Below are 9,414 nucleotides of genomic sequence, written 5' to 3'. Positions count from 1 at the left end.
GTCTGTTATAAAGACAAAAGACTGATTCAATATGTCACAGGGTGGAGAAAGACACTTTGCATCCATTCACTGAGGAGACATTTTGTTGAGTGGAGGTATTTCATAAAAGATTGGTTCCTGGAAAACCAGCCAGCTCTCTGTCAGACTGACCTTTTTAGGGGGACTACTTTATTAAATAGGAAGGGTATCTATTTATAAGTGTAGGTCCTAGTTTGTGTTTTATTATTTTGTTTTATATTGTAACCATTTGTTTCCATGACCCTTGTTTCTCATTAACTATCCATTCTTGCTTTAAAAAAAACTTTTGTTTTATTATAAATGCTGTGTGTTACATATCAGCCCCTACCAAATTCAAGTTCCATTCTGGTCAATTTCATGACCCTAGGGAAAAATTAGTCAATTTCACATTTACAGCTGAAATTTCACAGTGGGGTCCCAACCCAAAAGTGGGTTCCAGAGCTGTTGAGGGCTGTTGTCACCCTCACTTCCGTACTGCCTTCAGAGCTAGGCTCTGAAGGCAGCAGCCACAGAGCTTCCTGCAGCTGGAGGAGGCTTCTGTAGGTGGAGGTGAGTCTGATCTCCCCCGTGCTACTGGGAGCATCCCAGCCAGGGACTTCTAACTGCTAGTCCCAGCCAGTAGCAAATTAATGCACGGGCCCACAGGGCTCATGCCCAGGACACCCAGCCAATTTGAGGACACCCTGGAGAAATTGGTGCCTGGAGCCCTGGAAGATGCCATGGGGGTGGAAGCCCCAAGCCTGACACCTGGCCGGGCTGGGGAGTGACAGAACTTGCTCTTCCCCTGCACTGCTACTCTTGTGAGGATATCAGACCCATGTCCAGGTACCTTCCCTGGCTGCAGGAAGTTCCTGGGCTGCTGCAGTGCAGAAGTGAGGGTGTACTGCCCTCACTTCTGCACTGCCTCTGAAAGTTGGTCTGATCTCCCCACTGAAAGCAACTGCTAGGGAAGAACAAGTCCTGTACTTGCCCAATCTGGCTGGGACTAGCAGCTAGGAGCCCTCGACTGGAGCGCTCCCGAAAGCACGGGGGGAGATTGGATTTCACGGGGAAGGACTTACTTCACAGTCTGTGAAATGTTTTTCACAGTTGTGAAATTGGTATGGTCCTAGTTAGATAGGTGCGATGATTCAAGGTAAAACTCATAAACTTGGATTCACTTAGGAGCAGAGAATCTGGGATTTCTGTGAGTAGCCAGTATAAGGGGCTGGATATCACAGGGGAACGATTCAAGGGACCTGGGCACTTGTTAACCTGCAAGGTAAAGACAGGGCTGACATAGCCTGGAGTAGAGTGCTAGAATGGCTGGCAGGCTGGTGGTGGTAGGGAGCTAACACCCAGCTACTTCAGGGGATAACAAAGTAACTCCAATCCTGTCACGCCTGCCCAAAGACCCTTCTCAACATAAACCAGAGTAGAAAAACCCTTAATTTTTCAAGAAAGTTTTTTGGGGAGAAAATGAGGACAATATAGAACCTTTCTTAATAGTATAGAAAAATTATAGAGCTTAGTCTATTAAAAAGTCAAGTTGTGTCCCTTTAAGTGCTCCATGTTCCCAGAAAACAACCTTATCTTGCTACCCAGATATGTCTGCACCAGGGACAGATGTAGGCAAGGCACATTATCATCTCTGGCAACATGGAAGCTACTGTTGGATATACTATTATTTTTAAATAAAGCTATTGGATTGTTAAGCAAAGGCTCTCATTATAGCTTACTTTAGCACCTCTTCATCCTGTCTTCCTTAGAGGGGTTAAAATTAGTGTCTATAAGAGAGACTCAAGCCTAATAAACAGGAGAACATGGGTACCTATCTTTTGAATCCAGTCTTGTTTCTCTTTTTTGTTTCCTACTTTGTATAGTGGACATTGACTTTTTTTTTAAATCAACATTTATTGCCCTTAGCAGTTAAATGTACCACAGTATCTCCTAGCTAGCTAACAGAAATACTTCAGTCAATATTTGGATTTTTTGATCTATCAACTGTGTATAGTGATAAATAACAAAATATTCACACTAATAAGTATCTATAATAAAAACTAATTACTCCACTGTGTTTTAGAGTTGCTGCTTATGCTTTCATCAAGTCTCGAGAAGGCAGATGACAAAACACAGTCCAATGTGTAGATCTAGCTGCAGCTACGTAAAGTGTTTGAAGCACAAACCCACACAATAAAATAAAACTTGAGTTCAAATCATCTCTCAGCAAAGATTATGCACAGCTCTGTGCTGGATGTCTCTTTAATATCTTATATATGTCTTATATTGTGCTTTCAGATTATAGAAAATAGCCTGGAATTAATGTGGTATGTATGAGATCTTCTGGCTCACAAATGGGTATTCTGCTTCAAACATAGTCCTAGGGATGGTAGTTTTAAATATTAAATTCCTAATTATCCATTCTCCCACTTTACACTCCAGTAATTTATCCTGACCATACAGACTGTTATAAAAGTTTACAAGTAGATCATACTCCCATTCTCCTCTTACTTAAGGCTCTCTGTTCCCTGCTCTCTCACCTGCCCGTTTTAAGCTGTCCTCTTCTCCTTGAACAGCCTCCCTCTTCCTGTGGGCCAGATAAATTTTCTTCTTTTCAGAATGCATTTATTTTGGTTCATTTTCTACCACTTACATGCTCTCCAGAGCCATATACTCCTACTCTAATTATAAGGAAGTAACAAACAAATATACAGAACAAAGCTCCTCATATGACCTACTATTATTAGATTTTTAAAAAGCTCTTCCAAGGGCCATGTTCTCTTTCACTGCTTACATGTCTGTCCTCCCCTGTATCCCTAACCAACTTGTCACTATGTGTTTGTCTAATTTATGGCACAACTTGCAGTCTTACTCTTAGGAATTATCTACTGATTATAAGTGAATAAAATCTGAATAAGATTACATGAGTAAATCTCATTTCAGTGGGACTACTCACATGGGTAAGGGTGAGGAGTTGGAGAATCGAGGCCAGAATGTCTTGCTCTCAAGTATTCTGTACATTTCCTGCTCAAATATTAAAGCTGCTTGAATAATCGAAAAATGTCCACATTTGAAATTAATATTATTTGCAACAAATTATTTTGATCAGCTATGATTTTGGGGCTAGATCACCAGCATGTTATTTATACACACACACACATATATATATATATATATANACTATGACGAATAAAAAATGGATTCCAGGCCAAAACTGTCAGAACTGGGTACCTAAAAGTAGGAACATGATTTTTAAAATTTTAGTCCTTAAAGTCTTTAGTCTTTCAAACACAATATGGACAAACTTTATTCTAGTCATGCTACCCTTAACATTATATTAGCATATGCAAAACTCTAGATTTTAATTTTTAAAGGAGAGTGCTGACTAGCATTACTTGTTCACTAACTATGGAGACAAAAGCTATGTAATTGTGACAGTCAAAATCTTTCTAATGCTACAGACCAAAAATGCTATAGTTTTAAAAGAATAATTACATACAATTGTCTATTTTTAAATATGACTACTATAATGACAATTCTCCAGATAAATATATATATATATATATATATATGTGTGTGTGTGTATAAATAACATGCTGGTGATCTAGCCCCAAAATCATAGCTGATCAAATAATTTGTTATATTATATAATATATATATTAAGTTAATAGAGCTGCACTCACTTCTACACCAGTAGATTTTGCCCTTTCTAATGTGCTATGTACACCCATGCCACAAAGTAATAAATGATTACAGCTGAGGTTAGTAAAACGGGTTGCAATTTAGCTAATCCTTCTAGTTTCTTCAAACTCCCAGACTGTTTTTGGAGTGTGGGTGCTCCTCATCTTTTTCTGAAAACTAGGCTTCTTTAAGATGTCAGCAATTGGGCACTCAAAAATTGAAGCACTCATGAATAGTCATTTCTGAAAATCTTGCTCATGGAATGAGGCCTCTTTCCCCAACATGAGTTTGTAATCTAATAGGTAATTTTTCTGTTATTACAGAGGAGAAACAGTCCTCCTTGAAGGCAACAGAACATTACTACTTTGAATCTATTTTGCTACTAAAGTACATTATCTTACTTGGAAACAAATGTATCTGCTACTGGTTATCTGTATGTAGTAATTTGTAATTGGTTCTTTGACTTCTGTTTGGATACAGTGTACTGGTCTACTAGTTTATCATAGATATATCTATTGTACAGAATGTGATTGCTTAGTTCTTTATAGATTTTTGGGGTATTTTATATTGAATAAAATGTTAAATACCTATTAGTTTTCCTAAATTACTTTATTATGAGAAGGGTGGGATAAACCACATAAAGAAGGTACATAACACTGGAGTGTGGCTGGAGAAACTTTCTGGTAGATAAGGGGTGCCTCTTCCAACAAAAATTAAATTAATTCCCTGATTTATGGTTTGGAGCTGTATTTGTCTCTAGGAAATGCACATTTTGAATGTGAAAATATTTTTTAAAAATGGATAGATTTCTTAAGCTGTTTACGACAGAAAAAATAATACTAATAATCCAGAAAAGTATAAACTAACCTTCCTTAAATTTTAAGAGGGATTTTTAAAAGCACCTAAGAGGTTTAGGTGCACACATCCAATTCACCTTAAATAGGACTTGTTGCCTAAATCTCTTTGGTGCTTTCGAAAATCTCTCTCACTAGGTTTCATGACCTCTTGTTATAGTTGAAGTATTAGAGATCCATCTAACTTAAATCACACTTCATTCTGAAAGTGTTTAACCTAATAAAGTTACAAGTAACGCCTCAGGTTACTGAACTGAAAAATTATAATTTTTTTTCCCAATTTACTTTGGGCAATTGAGAGCACTTTACAATTTCATTCTTTCCCCTATGTTGTCAGTCATTTCCCCCTGTTTGTGTGGCCGAAAACCCCGCAGGGTGTCTTAGGTACTAGACTGAAATCTGGTCCACTTTTTGAGTGGAGTAAGTTTCATGTTGACCTTCCCCCTTTATGGGCCAAAATGTAAAATTATACCAAGTATGTATGTATGTATAGCCATTATTTTGTATGTGCATGCTTTCTGCAGGTGAACTATCACCTCTTTTTTAAGAACTGACATTAAACATAGATTTTTACTTTCTATCTACATAATGTATCTCACAAATTAAAAATATTTTTTAAAATATGGTTGTAAAACCATAAAAATTAATAGGGGTGATATAAGGGCAGGTGAATAAGCAGAAACTTTTTTTAAAAAGCATCATTGGGATATCTAACATCCAGACAGCAATTTTTTAAGGCCCTATCTGAAGGATTCATATCTAGTAAATATCATGGTTCTCCCTTGGAGGGAAGGGCCAAATCCAAACTGCTGGAATATAGTGGTTCTAGGTAGATGAGTGTTTCCCAAACATTTAAAAATGAAAGAGTTTTGTGGTTCAACTTCTCTTCCATTCACAATCATGTAACATCTCTTGGCCATTTACAACAATTACTTGGAAAAGTAAAATTGGAAAGTGTACATTTATCTGTATTGTAAAGCAGTTTAGCAGCTGGAAACAAGAAGAGCCAACACTGGATGAAATCCTGAACCATTGATTAATGAGAACACTCCCGTTGATTTCATTTGAATCAAGATGTCACCTATGTGATCAACTTACTCTCCAAGAATCACACATTGCCCATATGCTGTAGTTTGGGAAACTGGTCTAGATAGTCTAAATTGCCAGTTAGACCACTAACTCATTCCATTTACTCAATTCAAAACAGAACACAGTGTTAATAGCTATTTAGGATCATCCATTTAACAACTCATGATTATCTAAAGCATTGAACAGCTATATTCAGCAGCCATCCTGAATTTGTATTAAAAAAATTAAAATAAACACCTTGTCTTCCTCCAGCTGAATACACAGAACAATACTATGATTGAACACTTTACATATTAGATATATATTACCAGGCTAAAGCAGCAAAAAATGTAATGCAAAGAAAAGCAACAAAAAGACCTCTCATCTTTTAATAAGGTTCTGCTCTACAGCTGGGTGCAGTGTCACTGGGTACCAGGCCCGCTGAAAAGAACAGCACCATAATATCTCTGCTTATGTACCAGCCAGAGAGATTCAGCAATGCTATAGATCAGGATGGCATGATATTCTCTTCCTGGGTATTGGTTGTTGATGAGTATATTGCTTTGTAACTGTTGGTGAAAATCTTAATGATCTTAACAAATATTTTGAAAAAAACAGATGAATAGTAGTTACATTGGGCACAATCTTGTGAATGTTTTTCTGATAGGCAGTAAACTGATTTCATTTAATGAAGTTATTTTATTAATGTATGCCTTTAACACCTTTTTATTCAGAGAAGATTTTATGCCAATTAATTGTTCTCAACTATGGGCTATATTATACAATGATGCCCAGGTTCTTTTGGTTGATATGAATGTGATTTATGTCTCTTTATAAAAGACGGTTACTCACCGTTGTAACTGTTGTTCTTCGAGATGTGTTGCTCATATCCATTCCATTAGGTGTGCGCGCGCCGCGTGCACGATCGTCGGAAGATTTTTACCCTAGCAACACCGGCGGGTCGGCTGTGGAGCCCCCTAGAGTGGCGCCTTCATGGCGCTGAATATATACCCCAGCCGACCCGGCGCCCCCTCAGTTCCTTCTTGCCGGCTACTCCGACAGCGGGGACGGGGGGCGGGTTTGGAATGGATATGAGCAACACATCTCGAAGAACAACAGTTACAACGGTGAGTAACCGTCTTTTCTTCTTCGAGTGCTTGCTCATATCCATTCCATTAGGTGACTCCCAAGCCCAACTTAGGTGGTGGGGTCGGAGTGAGACAATGCTGTGTGCAAAACCGCTGATCCGAAGGCAGCATCGTCCCTGGACTGCTGCACTAGTGCATAGTGAGCTGTAAACGTGTGGACTGATGACCAAACCGCCGCTCTACAAATGTCCTGTATCGGAACATGTGCCAGGAAAGCAGTCGAGGAGGCTTGGGCCCTCGTCGAGTGAGCGGTGAGGTGTGGTGCTGAGACACCTGCCAGGTCATAGCAAGTCCGGATGCAAGACGTAATCCAGGAGGATAGGCGTTGTGAGGAGACCGGTGAGCCTTTCATTCGGTCGGCCACTGCAACGAAGAGTTGCGTCGTCTTTCTAAAGTGCTTTGTGCGGTCAATATAGAAGGCCAGGGCCCTTCGTACGTCCAGGGAATGCAAACGTTGGTCCTGGCGAGTGGCATGTGGTTTGGGATAAAAGACCGGGAGAAATATGTCCTGGTTGATATGAAAAGGAGAAACCACCTTAGGGAGAAAGGCAGGATGTGGACGAAGCTGCACTTTATCCTTATGGAAAACTGTATAAGGGGGCTCGGATGTAAGCGCCCTGAGTTCAGAAACGCGCCTTGCTGAGGTGATGGCTACGAGGAAGGCTGTCTTCCAGGATAGGTACAAAAGTGAACAGGTGGCTAGTGGTTCGAATGGAGGACCTGTGAGCTTGGAGAAAACCAGGTTGAGGTCCCACGTCGGGACGGGCTGACGATGTTGAGGGTACGTCCGGTCTAAGCCCTTGAGGAATCTAACGACCATCGGGTTAGAGAATACCGAGGACGCGAGTTCCCCTGGGTGAAAGGCCGATATAGCGGCCAGGTGAACTCTAATTGAGGAAATCGCCAACCCCTGTTGTTTTAGGGAGAGGAGATAGTCCAAAATGAGGGGAATGGGTGCCTGCAACGGGGATGTGGCTCGTTGTTCGCACCAACAGGAGAACCGCTTCCATTTGGCCAGGTACGTGGTCCGTGTTGAGGGCTTCCTACTGCTCAGTAGAATCTGTTGCACAGAGTGCGAGCATTGCTGCTCTGCCTGGGTGAACCATGGAGCAGCCACGCCGTGAGGTGGAGTGATTGGAGGTCGGGGTGACGCAACCGGCCGTGGTCCTGAGAGATGAGATCCGGATCCAACGGAAGCGGGATCGGTGTCTGAACCGAGAGCTCCAACAGTGTGGTGTACCAATGTTGTCTCGGCCACGCAGGAGCGATCAGAATTACCCGTGCCTGGTCTCTGCGCAGTTTGAGCAGCACCTTGTGGACCAGAGGAAACGGAGGGAAGGCATAAAACAGGTGGTCTTTCCAGGGAAGCAGAAAGGCGTCCGAGAGGGAGCCCGGAGCTCGACCTTGTAGGGAGCAGAACACGTGGCACTTCCTGTTGTCTCGAGATGCAAACAGGTCTATCTGGGGAAACCCCCACCTCTGGAAGATGGAATGTATGATGTCCGGACGGATAGACCACTCGTGCGTTTGGAAGGACCTGCTGAGCCGGTCCGCTAGAGTGTTCTGGACTCCAGGGAGGAACGATGCCGTGAGATGGATTGAGTGGGCGATGCAGAAGTCCCACAGGCGAATGGCCTCTTGGCATAGAATTGACGAACGTGCTCCTCCTTGTTTGTTGATGTAGAACATGGCCGTGGTGTTGTCGATGAGAACTAACACACAGCGGCCACGTAGGAGACTGAGGAATGCCTGGCACGCCAGGCGTACCGCCATCAGTTCCCGAACATTGATGTGTAGGGCTAACTGGGATGCAGTCCACAGGCCCTGGGTATGGTGTTTGTTGAGATGGGCGCCCCACCCCAGAGATGACGCGTCTGTGACCAGGTGCAGGGAGGGTTGTGGGGCGTGAAATGGCATCCCCTCGCAGACCACATTGTGATCTAGCCACCAGGTGAGGGAGGCCAGGATCGAGTTCGGGACCGTGACCACCATGTTCAGGCTGTCCCGATGTGGACGGTATATTGATGACACCCAAGTTTGAAGCGGGCGAAGTCGAAGTCTGGCATGCCTGGTTACGTACGTGCAGGAAGCCATGTGACCCAGCAGGGTGAGGCACGACCTCACCGTGGTAGTTGGGAAGGCCTTGAGCCCTTGAATGAGGTTCGTGATGGTGCCAAAGCGATTGTCTGGCAGGATGGCTTGTGCACGACTGGAGTCTAGAACTGCGCCGATGAATTCTATTCTCTGGGTAGGTTCTAGAGTGGATTTGTCCTTGTTGAGTAGGATGCCCAACTCGCTGAATGTGTGCACTATTTTGTGGACGTAAGCTTGAACTTGCTCCTTGGTGCGACCGCACACCAGCCAGTCGTCTAGGTACGGGAACACCTGTATCCCTTGCCGACGAAGGTACGCTGCCACGACCGCCATACATTTCGTGAACACCCTTGGGGCCGAGGATAGGCCGAAGGGAAGTACTGTAAATTGGTAGTGCACCGTGTTTACCACGAATCGCAGGAAACGTCTGTGAGGTGGGTAAATTGAGATATGAAAGTATGCGTCTTTCATGTCGAGGGCGGCGAACCAGTCTCCAGGATCGAGGGAAGGGATGATGGCCCCCAAAGAGACCATGCGGAACTTCAACTTTACTACGAATTTGTTGAGTCCGC

The sequence above is a fragment of the Trachemys scripta genome, chromosome 2 (assembly GCF_013100865.1).
Source record: "Trachemys scripta elegans isolate TJP31775 chromosome 2, CAS_Tse_1.0, whole genome shotgun sequence".
NCBI classification, from domain to species: domain Eukaryota; kingdom Metazoa; phylum Chordata; order Testudines; family Emydidae; genus Trachemys; species Trachemys scripta.
This window is presented reverse-complemented; position numbering follows the sequence as displayed.